Source organism: Phasianus colchicus, chromosome 1 (genome assembly GCF_987193195.1).
Source record: "Phasianus colchicus chromosome 1, bPhaCol1.hap1.1, whole genome shotgun sequence".
In the NCBI taxonomy this organism is placed as follows: Eukaryota; Metazoa; Chordata; class Aves; order Galliformes; family Phasianidae; genus Phasianus; species Phasianus colchicus.
Genome location: NC_143436.1, coordinates 86,128,534 through 86,144,793, shown reverse-complemented (window position 1 = coordinate 86,144,793; position 16,260 = coordinate 86,128,534). Strand labels below are relative to the sequence as shown.

General features: G+C 39.3%; 1 long non-coding RNA gene across 1 annotated transcript in view; it reads left to right on the top strand.

Moving 5' to 3' along the window:
• The first annotated feature begins 7,883 nt into the window (after positions 1-7,883).
• Positions 7,884-16,260, top strand: part of LOC149919814 (uncharacterized) — a 97,316-nt gene continuing 88,939 nt past the window's right edge. Inside the window, exons 1-2 of the long non-coding RNA XR_016471483.1 lie at positions 7,884-7,984; positions 10,052-10,125. This is a non-coding gene — a long non-coding RNA (uncharacterized LOC149919814). The remainder of the gene's footprint in view (positions 7,985-10,051; positions 10,126-16,260) is intronic.

The window sequence follows — 16,260 nt, the reverse complement described above, 5'->3', positions numbered from 1 at the left end:
ATTCTCCAAACAGCTTTCGCTTTAACTCATGGAAATGTACAAATGGCTGGGAGGCCTTCAAGCGGGGTTTTTGGAGGCATTTTGGTTTAGTTTTGTACAACTACTGTCTATTACGATACCTAAACCACAACAACAGTGTCAGTTCATGTGGTTCTTCATCTTTAAGATGATACTCCCGAGAGTCTTAGGGCTTGATTCAACCCACAGTGAAAACTAGTAGCAAGTTCTTCTGAGATTCAGTGGTGATGGCTGAGGCTTATGATTCAAACAGCAAATCCAGATGGGCTCCTGTATTCAAATTTTCCAACAAAAATGTTTGTAATTACAATTGGAAGTTGCTAACCTGTAAGAAGCTTTTAAAAAAAGCTCTTAGTCTGCATCTCTAAGTGCTGTTCAAGTTACGTATTTCCCAGATCTTTGCTAATGCTAATTCAAAAGGTCAGAAGTTACTATAACCTAGGTTATACACTGTCTGAAGAAAGAGACACAAAGCAGAGAATGGACAAAATATACCTGTCAAAATACACCTAACTCCTCAAGTACTGTAGAGGTTTCCTGCTTCCTTTCTAGCATGTAAACATGTGGTTTTACTTGCAAACAGCTAGTGGTGAGAACGAAACACCTTTTGTAGTTACATACTGCTACTTTGGTGTTCAGTATTTCTTATTCTTTAAAAGTGATTGACACAAAGTTCTTCTAATGGTCCTGCAGGCTTTGGAAAGTTGGATCTTGTGTGTGTGCATATATAGTTATACACATTGTGCGCACAAAAGTAATAATGTCAATACACAACAAAAACTTCCTGATTTGGAGTGAATGCTCAGTTGGAGGGATAAATTCTTTTTATTTCCTTTTGTTGTTGTTGTTGTTCTCCTCTTCCTCCTCTTTTTTTTCCCTTTCTTTTTTTGATTAATTCAAGCTGCTTTGTTTAAGGATGCTTTCCTCAAATTCCCTTACAGTGGAAGCCTGAAATCTTTCATTTTGCCAATTAAAAAAAAAAAAGTTGTTTTCTGACAAGTAAAAAAAAAAAAAAAAAAAAAGAAACAATTTTTAAAATAGTCTTTCATCCAAATGCATTGAGTGGAGTCACAAGTTTTTTTGCTTGTATTAAAGACTAATTCTGGAGTAAAAAATGAGTATTTGGTTTTGTTGAGAGAATACGGAAAAGAAACCCATAACCATAAAAATAAAACAATGAAACACAACAAAACCATCCAAACAGTAAAAGTCACCAAAGCAGCAGCTCTTACAATGTCTCATTAGACAAATCAAGGGCAGGTGTCATTGCAAAAGATGGAGCAGTCACTTTAGATAGAAGTGAAGCCTTCTGAATAGGCAAGGAATTGATCCCAATTGCCAAGATTGATAGTCTTGACCTTTTACTGCCGTTATAATTAGTACTTTTTCTAAGGGCCAATTGAAAAGCTGGACCTTATTTCTAAGGTCAGAGATCTAGCTGAAAAGTTTGTAGTATCATTTCCATCTTTATCCAAGAATTCTGGCCAGATACTTTCCAGAAGTAGTTTTCTCAGTTGTCAGCTTTCCAGAATTTTACAGTTCTAGTAAAGCTGCAGTGCCCCGTCACCCCCTCAAACAACAACACCACAACAAAAACCCCTGCCTTTCAATGGGAAATATGAGTTCAGCAGTAACTGTGAAAGAAGTATGCTTCAGTTTCATGGTGGAAAGTTTATCTTTCTATCTGAATGGTGATAGAATAATTCTCTAAGCTTTATATTGTTCATCATCCAGCCAGGATAGGATTGATCTTTGATGTATAAATTCCTTTGTTCTGCCAGGACAGCTCTGAATGAGAAGAGAAAGTGTGATTTAGTTGCTGAGCTGAGGGCCAGGAGTGCTGCATTGAGTCCCTTGGTCTGTTCACTTGAGCAAGTCACTCTCTGATTTCATGCCACGTATGAAACAGGCTGAGATGCATTCACTTATTGCTCATCTTGGCTACGTAGGTTGAGGAGCACGTGGTGCCTGAATTGCCTCTTCACCCTTAGGAAACTGGAGACTGAGGTCGTGGTTGTGACTTCCAATGGAAATGATGTACAGGAACAGGAAATGAGTGGGTTTCTTTGTTTTGCTTGTATTTTGGAGTGATCCTATTAAGAATGCTTTTATATTCTTGCACGTAATCTGTGAAGATAACCAGCTAATTCCCAGATGGGGACCAGCCACTGTAAAGGTGAAAGGAGATGTGACCAATGCTGTCATCCTGCTGAAAGAAGGCCCTCCATGTCTGACCCTGTTCTCCAGACAAGACTTCTCACTTTTCTTCCTAACACTGGCCCTTGACATGTGAGCCAGGAGGGAGGGAGCCAGGAAATGTGTATGGCAAGAATAAAGAAATGATGTGTAAAGCAGAGTAAGTGTTGTCACTGGGGAGGAACGCAAATGGGACAGGCGAGAATCTTTTTTAGTGGAAGGGAAAGTTTTGGAGGAAGTGTCAATGTGTAGCATGACAGTTCTGCACAAGGTGAAGTAAGAGCTGCAGAGCTCTGTAGGCTGGTCTGCTGCTGTCACAATAGTAACTTTACTGAAAATTTCCACAGGAAAAATGCTGTCTTTTAATTAAAACAATTATAAAATGGTACTTCATCAGAGGAAAAGACATGTGAAAGTTTACAGGTCAAATCAATATTGTGAGGTGGTGATTTTTATTTCCATTTGTCTTAAAATACTTCTGTTTTTCTTACTTTTTGAACATAAGATGTAAAGGAATTCTGTTTTTTAAACTGCAAAAAAAAAAAGATCATTTACATTAAACCAAAGGGGTAAGCTTGAAATGAGATTTTTCTTTCCCACTCACAATTATTTGTCTTAATGGTGGGTAAAGTTTTTCTCACTTTATTACTGGGGAAAATTTTTTTCCCCAACACATTTTTAACTATAAGTAAGCCACTCAATATTATTTTAGGCACACATAATGTTTATTGACAGTTAAGATAATGAAATGTGTTGTTGGGAATGAACAGTTGCAGTGCTACATGTAGATTGTTCTTCAGTTAATCCTGGCTTGCGTGGCTTCTCCTGCTGAATCTGAAGGCCTAAATGGATCACAGAATCATTACGGTTGGAAAAGACCTCTAAGATCACCTAGTTCAACTGTCATCCCATCCCTACCATGCCACAGTGCTACATCTAAGTGGCTCTTGAACACCTCTGGGACAGTGACTCCAGCGCCTCCCCGGGCAGCCTGTGTCGATGCCTCGCCATTCTTTCTGAGAAGATATTTTTCCCAATATCCACCTGCTGCAACTTAAGGCCACTACAACTTGTCCTAAGATAGCACCAACGTACACTCCGCTCGTAAAACAGGATGCTGAGAAATGGATGACCTCCAAGAGTAATTGAAACTCTGAGTTATCATCATCTATCCTTTCTCACATGGCCAGCTGCAGGTGTAGGAAGCAGGAGCTGCCCAAGTTTAAGTCAGCTACTGTCAGCAGGAAGGGGACTGCTTGCTTGTCCTGTGCCAAGGCCCTGTGATTCTTCTGTTGCCAGACCCACAGTGCCACTGGCCTTGCAGCAACTGGGTTTGACATCCCGCATCTCCTCATTCTAGCTTCTACCCTTCCTCCTTCCCACCCCTTGTCCTGGCAGGAGTGACTTGTCACTGGTCTCTCATCCTTGGGCATCTGAGTTGCGTTGGTGTGTACTGATGAAATGCCCTCAGCTGGCTCTGCTTGGTTGTGCAGTGAGCCTGCAAGAGTTTTCTTCTTAAGCAGTGCTGAAGTATTCGTCACCTGCAGCTGCTGATCAAAGAGGAGGGAGACTTTTTGTTGAAAATACCTCCCTGCAGATTAAACAGCGCACGTTGCCTGAGTCGATCTAATTTTTAGCAGACTGCCGTGAATCTGTGAGCCTTTCTCTTTTTAGAACAGTATCTGCAGCTTTCCTTTTAAGATAAAAAGCTAGGGGAGAAAGTCAAGCTGACAGCAAAAATAATTCCTTATTTGTATATACAGTTTGCATAAAGTACATTCCAGCAATGTTTGTTCTGTCAGCTGGAGAACAGAACTGTTTCTTTTACGTTTACGCTTCTGTTTTTTGGTCTGTGACATACCAGGCACTCTGGAAGAGAGTGGGAGCCTGGCTAGGTTAAAGCGGTATATAAACGGTTCCATTTTTGGTGCAGATCTAACATCAGAAGGGACATCTTTGGGATGTCAGAAAAGAAACTAATTACGGTCATGAGTTTTGAACTGCCACCCTCTCCTGACAAACGGCCTGGCTAATTGGAAGCAGTAGAAGAATCCACGCGCACTGTAATCTTGCTGGGGGAAAAATGTCATCTATCATCAAATAAATCTTTCTCTTTGCCAAATGAATGTTGAAATGAGATTTCTCTAGCATTTTCTCTTGACTATACGGAGTAATAATCCAAAACACTAGTAAAATAAGTTACTGTGTTAACATTATGTATGTGCAAGAAGCTGCAAACAAAGTATCCAAGAAAAGGAATTAAAATTGAAGAAGCAGACTCAGAGATGTATGTTGTCAACATTTTCTGGCTGTCAGGTACAAAGGCCAGGTTTATCTGGGATGTCTTTTAAACTTAAAAACTATCTGGCGTGTGCTGTAGTAGGAGCCATCTCACGGACACTCGTACATCTCTGGCAGTGCAGGGTGTTGCTTGCAAGTCCAGACCCCAGACTGATGCAATGGGGATTTTTAGACTTCATGTTGCAGGAAATACAATCCTTAAAGTAAGATCTAAAACTGAAAATGCAGCTGGACTTTTTATTACTTCATTTCCCTCAGATCTTCGTATTTGCTGTAGTTTTGTTACTTTTATTTCTTGCCATAGTAAGATCTGATTGGTCTGATATTTTTTGTTTCTTCTTTCCAAGCTGTTTTGGACATGAATTATACCTGAATCCTAAATTCAAGCTTTTCTTTCTGATGCTCTCGTTATCTCAGTATTAAACAGAAGCGTATCTGTTTAAAGAAGCCCCTTTTGGAATTAAACATAATGAGTGCTTTGAATATCGCATATGCTGTGTGTGGTGTGGCACTTCCTAGAAAATGGCTTAAATTGAATGAGATTCCTAATGAATTTAGCACACCTCTATTGCTGCTCATAGCTGTACGATAGCAGTTGCATGTGGAGATCTGAGCCTTGCTGCACCAGAAGCTGCATCTCCTGTGGGGAGATTCTCAGTCCTTAGGAGAGGCTGGGAGGCAGCCCTTGCCTCAGACACTTCCAAAAAAAAAAAGCGAAGACAGAAAGGGCCGCAGGTGGGAATGGTTCCTGCTCAGAGCAGACAAGGCAGAGCATACTGCCTGGTAGACGAGGGCAGTGTAGGGAAGGGGAGAAGCACATCCTGTTCTACCTAAGCATGTGAGCTCCATTAAGAAATGTACTAATGGAGATCAGAGTGGACAGTAACTCTAAATTTTGCATTTAATGATTTTTTTGTTCTTTGATTCATATTTTAGTGGCTTTTAAGTTTTAAACAAACATTTAGAAAAATCATTAATGCTAAGTGGACCATGTGTATTAACTGTCCTTCTCAGAGCTTGCTCTACAAAGCTTATGGGCTTTTTTCTCATTCAGCTTTGAGCTGGTGTCTTTGAGTATTCTCTGATTCTTCTGCCTTTAACAGCAGATATCCTACTCCTGTGTCAAGCACACTGTATTTTCTGACTGATAGGCCCCATATTTTTATAGATCAGCCCTTCTTTGGAAGATCTGGAGCTTTTGCAGCATATCTCTTTCCTTTGTACATTTACCTCAGCCTTCTTTAAACCTTGATGACGGCTTGGCTCTAACTCCAGGGTGCTTACTGTCCCACAGTAAGAAACCAAGGGAAGGTTTCTAACATCAGAATTTAAAGTGATTTGCTCAAGCTCTGACATTTATGGATATGCTTTTCATTGCGGAACTCCTTCGTCCAACTCTGCTCTGTTTGTATATTATCTTATTTATCCTTAATTAATCTGATTTGCACAAGCCTTCTTCATAGGAGACAGGACCTTTTAAAACTTCTGTAAGTCTGAGTCTGGTGGTATGGCTGTAGAAATATTGTCAGCAGCTAATAATAAGGAACTGGGAACAGATGCATAGCTTTCAGGGACTGCTGAAGTGAAAGGACCATGGATGCACTTTCCAGGAAAAAGAATCATCTTTTCAATTTCATCTTGCTAACATGAATCTAAAGACTATCTAGGGGCAGGTGTATTTATTTATTTATTTGGTGATACATCATACTTTCTCACCAACAGCATTAGGAAGAAGTGGACTTTTCATGATGTTCCCCTGAAATCCAACTTGAAAATTTCTGATTCAGGATGTTGGTGTTTTTTTGTGGTTTTTTTTTTTTTTTTTTTTTTCCAGTGAAAATATAGGATGTTTAACTGTTCATGAATAGCTCCTTCCCTCAGAAATGTCAGCCTTTCATACAAATACACAGAAGTTGAAATTCATTATTGTAATTACACGGTGCTGCTTCTACTGCTGCTTTGCATTTGGAAAAGTAACATTTTAAAAACAATCAGGACAGAGCCAAAAAGTCAGGTCTAGAAGTGTGCCCAGGAATACAGTTTGCAGAGACTTTTTTTCCCCATAGCTGTCACAAAGGGAGCTGGGGTAGCAGTTTCCCAGCCCTGCTCTTTTATTTCTGACTTCCAGGATTCCAGCAGATAAGCTCTGGTAAATCATGCTCCAGCGAGATAAGATGTCACCTTTCTCTTGCTGCTCACCCTCTGTCAGTTTGATGGACTTCATGATCATGTAACAGAACTGGCAGATAGATATATGTGCCTTTTTGTCTCAGCTATTCCAGTGAGGCATATTTGACTGGTGCGTTAGTTTACATTCCTAACGAAAATGGATTTTCTCTGCTTTGCTGCACTCGAGAGCTGGAACTGCAGACAGATACACTAGTCTGTGCTGGAGTAAAGCTGGTGGAATTACAGCAGAGATGGATCTGGCCAACTCTGGGACTCCTGACCTGGTCTCAGTAAACTTGTATAGGCAGGTAGAAATGCAGACAGGTGCTGGGCAGAGGTGGTTTAAATCTTTTTATCTGTGAAATTTCACGTCAAAGAAATTTCTTAAAAAAAAAAAAAAAAAAAAAGTCATATGGACTGTACTTTCTATTTATTAAGTGTTCCTGCTGTAGTTAATGTTGAACATGCATTTTGTTGGGACTGATCATGTTTAAAAAATTGTCCCTAACTTGGATCGTTGTCCGTGTATCCCAGTTCATTGCAATATTTAAACTACTACTGCTGAAGACTATGAAATAGTTCCCACTATTTCACAGTACAAATTCTTGAGTAAAATTCCATCTGACTTATGGGAACCAAGTGTTGATTTGTTGTTTATGCAGCAATATTAAAGTGTCAGGTCTTTCCCCACCCAAAAATAAATAAATAAAATTCTGAGAAGTCTGTAATTTCTTAGTCTCCAGTGATGTTTGTTCTTCTCTTGAAATCATTCCTAGTGATTGAAGCCTAGAGCCTTCAAACTACTTCCTGGGATCTGTTCTATAACCATCTCTCTGTAGGCTGAATATTCTTAACTAAATTTTGTGTGGGCTTAGTAAAGATGGGGAGTTAGAAAACTGTGTGCAGGACTGGATTTGTTCTGGGGGTCCTGGGGTAGCACTCTTTATGTAGTTACGTTTCTAGAACAGAACAAAAGGCCATTGATAGGCTCTGCTAGATTCTCATGCTAGCGTTTTGTTTTCTTTTGTTTTTTTCCTTTGCATTTATAGTTTTAAGAGGAATCCTTCAAGCTTCTTTGGACAATTTAGAATGGTTTCCCTAGAGATATTTCATTAATGAAGCAAGTGCTGTTTTCCTCTGGAGAATGTAGCTTAATAAACTGTTGGTGTTACCTGTTCTTTTTTTCCCTCTGTAGAGTTTATCAAAGTGCCAAGCATAAAGAATGAATCAGTGAAACTCGATCCAAAGGCTGCTTCAGGGATGTGCTCACCTGCTCAGTCCTACTTCTGGCTCCACTGAGGTAAATGTGCTCAGGTTTTACGTAGCTGACATTCCATGATTGCCCTTCCAATATCTTTCCAACCCTCCTTTACTCTCAAACCTGAGTATTGTGTATAGGTGTGTGGTGGAATAAGAGGTATAACTTGAAAGAGGGTGGCAAGGAAAGCAGCAGAAATGACTGGGACAGCGGCACGAGTTTGGAACAGAAAGCAGGAAAAAGAATGGGGAAAGCAATCACTGAAGCCCCCTCCCCCTATGTCATCTTACACTAGTTCTACACAAGACTCACCTTGTGTTCACACAAAACACAGCCAGCTTCCTGTAGAGTTTTGTGTAGGTGTGGGTATCTGTCCTTAGAACTGCCTTTCACTTAGTGCTGCCAAAGAAAAGGGACAATTGCCAGGAGAGAACTAGGGACAAATAAAAAAACCTGATGTTGAGATGTAGCTACAATTGCAGCACTCACCATCAGCAGAGTACAAGCTCAGCTCCTGTGAGAGAAAATAAGATAGCCTTTTTGGAGGCTGAAGAGAGAAGCAGATCTCCAGTACAGGCCAGTTGTTTGGCAAAGGGAAAGTACCAAGTCAGCACTCTAAGCTGTTACTATTTTTTTTCATCCCATTTAAAACCTATGTTAATATTGGGAAAATACCTGCATTTTTAATAGGCTTTTATCCATCGTGGAATTATAAAAGCTTTCAGAGAGCATCTGCTGCCTCTGGGAAGGCTAGAGGGACTAAACTTCAGATTTCAGAGCCTGAGATGAGGAATCTGCTGACAGAGCTTTAAAATAAGACACAGTAGAGCAGTCACGCTTGTGAACCTGAAATAGACTGCCAAGGGAAAACACCCTTGCCTACTCACTGGAAAAGCTCAAGACGAAAATCTTGGTTATCACTGTGCAGCTGAGCAATCCATTCAGCTCCTTTGTGGAAAGTTAAGCTCGAATGTCAGCAACAAGGAGACTTTGGCTAGTTAAATCTCTATTTATAGATCTATTATATCAGTATACCTTGTGGACTGATGTAACAAATTCTGGCAGTGTGCAGTGGTAAGGATCTTACCATGCCTGTAGTGATTTATATACATAGAGGAGGTTGAAACAGAGCTGGTTATTTCTGAAAATTCATCTAGTAAAAATAATGTGTCCTTCTGTCTAGATAGCGTGTATCTGTCTAATACACAATTTCTTTTGAACTTCTTTTCAGAAATAACCAGCAGTTCAAAAACACTGCCCTCAATGAAAATGATGCTGGTGTCGTGGATTCACCAAGTATCAATGAATTCAGTTGCATTTTAGTTATGTCATTTGAGATGGGCTGCTCAGTTTCTAAATGTGCATAAGGGCAGAAAGAGAGATTTCAGTGGTGTAAACAATTTGTTATATGCTGAATAATATTTATTGAGTTTTAACTTAGTGTAGTAGGGCTTGCTGCAATACCTTAGAGCTTTTGAAAACTTCCTTTGCCATGAATTACCTTAGGGTTTGCCACCTTAGAAATGAACTTTAAACCAAAAAGTACTTAGCCACTCTGGCTAGAGATGTTCTGCATGTTTAGTGAACGTACCACTGCCTAATGAAAAAAGACAAATAATTTATCACATTTTTGAGACTCTTTTTCTCCCTTCCTGAAATTTGAATCTTAGGAAAAAAAGTCATTGATTTACAGAGTTAAAAAAAACTGTAGTGAGGAGCTCTGAAAACACTTCACTTGCTTGGAGCCTCCCTTTCCATACTCAGATATGAGTTCTAGTGCAAATGAGTGCTAGACATCACAGAATCAGAATATAGATTGATGACTGATTTACGCAGGACTTCAGTTCTACCTAACAACATTCATTCTATTTTGAGGATTATAATGAATCAAAGCACAAAACATAATCAACTCCACTGTCAATCTCATATGATCAACACATTTTTTTTTCTTTCCTATGTTGCACACGTTTGTTCATCATTTGTTCGGGGTTCTTTTTAGATATAGGAAATGTTTTTGTCCTTTGGTGTGAATATACATACAAAATTGTTTGGAAAATGAATAAGAAGAATCTGTACTGAATGGACAGTAAGAAAATTCTTGCATTTCAGGCAGATCAGAGGTCTCTGGTAGATCTTTTCTGGAGGTGGCTGAGAGCCGATGTGTTTAGAGAATCCACTAAGCAGTAAGTAAGCAACAGATGACTTAAACTACTTGAAACTCTTGTGTAGTACTTAAGATATTTTAATTAGATGAACTGCTATATAAAACAGTAATAAAGACAAGAATCTCCAGATTGGAGTATTTTCTAAGACTATTAAGAATGATTTGGAACAAAGACTCTTGACCTGTTCCTAGCTCTAATGCTTACCAGCAGTTTAACAATAGATATGCCACTCAAATTCTGTTTTATTTTAATCTTTACATGATAAATATGTAAGATTTATCAATACCTAACTGCTGGTGTTGCCATTAAGTCTTAACCGACCTTCACTATGCAACAATGCATCTTCAGGTGGGAAAGGCTGTGGATGTGTTACTAGGTTTTACAGCTAGGGGGAGTGGAAACTCAACTTTATTGACTCATGGGAAATGATAAAATAAAGGAAAAGAGTGTTTTGTTTCCATTCGGAAACAGGAAAAAAAAGCACAACTCCAGAACTTTCCTTACAACCACATTTTTTCAATCCTGAGGCAAAAAAAAAATGGAGCCATTTTATTTTAAAACACATCCTGGCTATAGTTCTGGGGATTTTGCAGGCTGCTGCTACGAATTTAAGGTCAACTGGGATGCCTTGCTAAGTAGAGTGTATTTGATAAACTATGATCATGCTGACTTGAGCAAGGATTCTTTGGACTTTCAGAGTCCAAATGTACAAGTCCGTGTGTCCAGCATTCCATTTCTTTGGAGGAATCCTACATTATCTGCTTATCTAGTGCCAGGGATCCCAAAACTTTCATGATTTGGAATGATGGATTTTCAAAGCACAGTACTTCAAGAAAATGGTGGAACATGGGCTGTCGTGGGGCCACATGCAACTCACACATGATCTGCTCAGTCAGAATCAGAGATGCTTTGAAGTATCACCATCTTCCCTGCTGGCACCATGGCATGGGCAACAGAAAATCTGAGAAAACAGGCTGTAGTTATCTGCACTTTCACTCTCTCACTATAGCATGTGCCACCGAGTTTTGGTGCAGTTTGGTCTCTTTGAGACAAGTCTGATCTTAATGGAAATTTGTGAAATCCTCTTGGAGTCCATATGGAGTCTCATGGAGTCTCTTGGAATCTTTTTTGACTCGTGGGAAGGAACCAGGCAATGAATCAAGAAAAATCTTTCAAATTGCGGCATTTCCACATTGAATTTTGATCTTAGTGGATCATATTTTTCAATGTTAGAAAAGCCATGTGGTGCTGTACTTACAGTTTTGGAATAGTGAAACTTCAAGTCAGCGCTGGTCTCCATTAGACTGATTTCAAGACAATGCTTTATGATTCTCCAGCTCACCTGCAAGCCCTTAGTATTTTTCTTTCTATGCTGAATTGTTGGAGAGCGCTGCTGTTTCACACAGCTGCTGAATTTCAGTATTCATGTAATTCTTTGTGCATTCATATGAAAGAAGTAAGCCTTTGCTTCACAAGGATTTGTAAAGAGATGCTTTGGGTGAAAGATAGTGTAGGTGCAAAGTAATAGCATTGAAGTTCTATTGTACTAGATTGCCAAAAAAAGAATATTGGTGTAACAAAATTCTTCCATTTATTGTACTCTGCTAAACAATGGCTAACATAATGATATGAAGAAAAACAATGGACTGCCTTGAATTGAAAATGAGAGAGAATCAAGTTTATCTTAGCATTGATTACATAAATAAACATGGAGAAAGGGCTTGTTTGCCCCTGGCAAATAGCTGATAAATGTATTTCAAAATAAAACGTCTTTTTCTTGTCAGCAGAAGGCATCCTATTTATGTTGCCAGCTGAGCTTTTCTCTGATGCTCATTATATGGTTTAGAAGGGAGAGAACATTATATTTTGAGTCACCTGACCATAGCTGGAAAGTGCACTGCACTCACAAAACAAGCACAGATTGAATTTTCAGCCTTGCATATACCATCCTACCTTCTCAGCTGTAAAAAAAAAAAAGAATAAAGCTTGTAAAGATTGCTATAGAAACACTATTGGCATCTTTATTGTTACAGCCCTTGGCTGTTTTTCCTGTTAGTCACAAGCTGGTGACCACAGAGTATCCCCCATATGAAAAGTAATTTGGTTTTATAATTCAATATAAAAGTATTGAGATGATCTATAGACTCACAGGCCTCCAACCTGATTTTCTGCCTGAACACCTTCAAAACTAGTCTTCCTTCTCAGGATTCACAATACTGTTTAATGGGTACTACCTGAAAGAGCAAGAAGAGAGATTCTTTATAAAATCTAGATCCACGCTGCCCAATGCAACCTGTGAAAACACCCAGAGGAGGTTATGAAACATAGAAAAATCCAAGAGATCAGGAGCTCGGTTTATCCAGAGATTCTGCAGGAAGGTCAGTTCAAGGTCCTTGAGATAGCTCTAGACCTTTCAGTGATATCCACAAGCAGTGTTGGCATGCATTACTGTCCATTAGCTGGCCAAAGTGCTACTAGAATGTAGGTTGTTTTCCACATCACATCACATATGGGACTTAACTGTTTTAGTGGAGAACTCTCCTGCTGTATAGCTAAAAAGAAGGAAAAAAAGTGCTTTTGACAACACTGGAATCATTTGTGTAAGGAGGAGAATTTTGCTTATGCTTAGCTAAGCAAGTAAAGTTAGCAAAGGATGGTCACTGGCATAACGGCTCTGATAAAAGGACTGTTCAACCTTCCATCCCAGAGGAAGCACATGCGACCTGAATAGTCACTGGGCATACCAAAGGCATGCTACTTCTTCCCACAGAAAGGCTGAACATCACCAGCAATTTCAGTGGGTAGGGTATGCCTGCAGGAGTTTATGTGGATGCTTGGACTTCCTTCTTGATCTGCAAGCTTAATATCAGTTCAGCACATGTTTTCAGAGTGAAGAGCAGAATGAAATGAAGCAGTTAAGGTTGTAATTTGTGAGTTTAAACTGCAGGACTATTTTCTGTCAGCTGAATTGAAAGTTAATGGGGGCATCCATGATTGACGCCAAAGAATCTGACCCAAGCACAGTAAAGAGAGATGTTTCTTTGCATGTCTGTAATTCTAGCTGACTTGGTCTGAGACCAGGAAGAGAGATGGAGTAGCTCACATGGAAATGCAGTCTCATGCATTATTATTTCATACTTGGCAGTTCTTTTGCCTTCTTACCTTACCTAGCTGTATGTGGAGGTTCGCTGGCTCCTCACTGACTGTACTAGCTTGCATCTAGAGACTTGAAAGTATAACTCTGACTGAAGTAAACATGAATCTTGTGCAACTGTGGTTGTCCATACCACTCAGGAGCAGAAGCAGAAAGGCAGTCATTCATACAGTGCTAAAGAAATTCACAGGAGAGCTTGACAGAGAAAAGGGACTGAAGGTTAGTTGATCCAAACAATCTCAAAAGTAGCATTAGTCTCCCACATCCAGCTCCATAAGATCAGAATCATTTCTTTTCAAATGTGAAACACTTTCCAATAATTCACACTTGAGCAACAGTGAAGAGTTCCCATAGGAATAATCAGCTACAGCAATCATGATTTTGGCAAATGAAAATTACTGGGCCAAATTCAACAAGTTCTTCATCTGCATTCTGCTAAATATGTGCTGGCACTGAAGGGAATTCAGTCCAAATAAGAGGGTAGTAATTGTCTGGTGCTGCTGGGCTGAGTGAATAATTCTGGATCAGGTTTCCATTTGACTGCAGGAGCACCAACAACACCTGTCTGTCACAGGGATGACCAAGAAGCTGTAATTGGTATTTGCCAAATAATAAATAGCACCAAATGAACAGGCAGAAGAACTTGATTGTGTCCCAGAATCACAGCTGAGTGAAAGATAATAATTAGACAAATAAATAGCACTGCATTTTTAGTCCACAAGATCTAGAATTTGGAAAGAGAGTCCAGCAGCATTTTCAAGAAAGTTACAAAACTTGGAAGATGAGGTTTTTTTTTGCTTGTACTTGCTGTGCTCTAGAAAGTATTCCTTCTCTTCCAGAGATGCCTGCAAAGACTGTTCTTGTGGCAAAAACAGGCCCCTTTTGACAGTGGATATACTTAGAATAGGAGGCTTCATGAAAGAACTTTGGTTTGTGCCAGCTGAAACACAGGATAGTTTTTTTTTTGTTTACAGTAGAACAGTGAGGATAGATAGGGAGCATGGCCATAGAAGATTAATCTGAGATAACAGAAGTGAGACGGGAAATGAACTAATTGCAGCGTTAAGGTGGTAATGTTTTCTTCCAGATGTCATTAACTTATCATGGGCCTAAACCACAACAGTACAGACTTTCCCTCCTTTCCATCCCTTCCTCTTTTGATGATGTGCTGTTACAAAGGGAATTTGCATTCCTTAGGGGCATCCTATTTCATTTAGCAGTGTCTTTAAATTCGTAAGGAAATAACTGCATGTTACTTGATTTGTTAAATATATTTTTAATTGACTCCCAGAATTACAAGCTTCCTAGGTTTAAGGGTATTCTTCCTTCTTTGGTCACTAAGTTCTCTAATCAAAGAACTGATTTTATAAGTGTAAGCCTGGGCAGCTCTTAAATATTTGCTAAAAGGTATATTGTGGCTAGGTGATCATAAATAACACCTCACTGTGTTAAACTGCAATTCAAAAGTGCAACTAAGTGTGTTCATTTCTTCTCCCTGCTCTTCAGTGAGCGTGGTATCTGTGTGTTTCGTTGGTGGTGGTAGTTGTTTTGTGTTTGTTTTTTTTTTTTTTTTGAGGGCAGTGCCTGACTAGGATCACTGAACACTGAAGCAAGCTGCATCCTGCAAGATAATTTCCACAGTTGTTGAATAAAAATGAGATTTTGTTGGACCTTCCCCAGCCACCCTCATGCAACAATTGGTTTGTTCATTGTGGCTTCCCTCTTTGATGTATTTTCCTCTCCATTAGCCCCCTGTTGTCAGCCCACCACTTTGTTGTATGTGTAAATGTCAAGTGGCTTCAAAAATGAATCAGAACGCTATTTCTGCTGCCCTCAAATATTTACAATCACCTCCATTTCTGTACTTGCCCTCCTAAATGCCCTTGGTACTTAGTAGGGGCTAAGCTGGACTAATTTAGTAATAGGCCAGTGTGAAGTGAATTACTGGAACTTACTCAGTTCCCCAGCCTGATTTCAGATTTTTCACATCCTTCACTAATTGTAACAGCTAATATGTTTAATATTTCATCCCACACCATGTTAGCACCAATGCCAGGATATGGGAGGTTTTGTGAGAATACTCTTTCCACATTTGGACTCAAGTTACACCAAGACACAAACTTAAAAAACATCTTCCAGGAAATTAATCTTAGTCATTTCTTTAATTTTCAGGCTTTCAAAGGTATTTTTGAATTAAATGCGGAATTTTTTTTTTTTTTTAAGATTTTAATATGAAATGCAAATACAGACAGTTGAAGCATTTAAATATTTCAGGATTTTTGTGGGATAAGCTGTTCGTATTCTCAACTCAATCACTGGCCAAGGTGAACATGAATTTTCAAATTGTTTTGGCCTACCTTTTATTTCAGTAAATAAAATAAATATATTTCAAAGTTCCAACAACAAAACGTCCTCTTCAGCTCCATAAGCAGCATTCCTTATAAGTTTTTTATGAGTTCTTTACGAATTTATTTCACTCTTTATGAGTGAAATAATATGCTGTGGCTTCAAGGAGCTGTTCTGGCTTATTCAGCAAGCATGAATTTACTCAAAGAGCTGTTGTCTTGCAGAACTCAAACCCCATCCATCCTTCCACCCCTCTAGCAATGGCCAGTATGATGCAGGCATTCTGTCACATGGTGCAATTGCAGCTGGAGAGTTATATTAACATTCCACAGTAGTTATTCCTCCAAAATTCAAGTGGAAATATAGGGTTGAATGGAGCCTGTGTTTGCACAGAGACTTCCTTTCTACCTAGTGAATAGTGGTTTCCCATAGTTGGTATTTGTAGTTTGTATACCATGATAACTGCTCCAAAAGTAATGCCTTCTCTTTTATTATGTTGGCTGACAACATCAGAGGCAGATGTTTGTGGTATGACAGCAGAGCTTGAACCTTCCCACAAATATTTCTTTATATTTTGTTGGTATGTGACAGATGACAGCAGAGGGGCCATCTGACAAAATGGAGTCTGACATGGAAGTGTGTATGAAGCAATC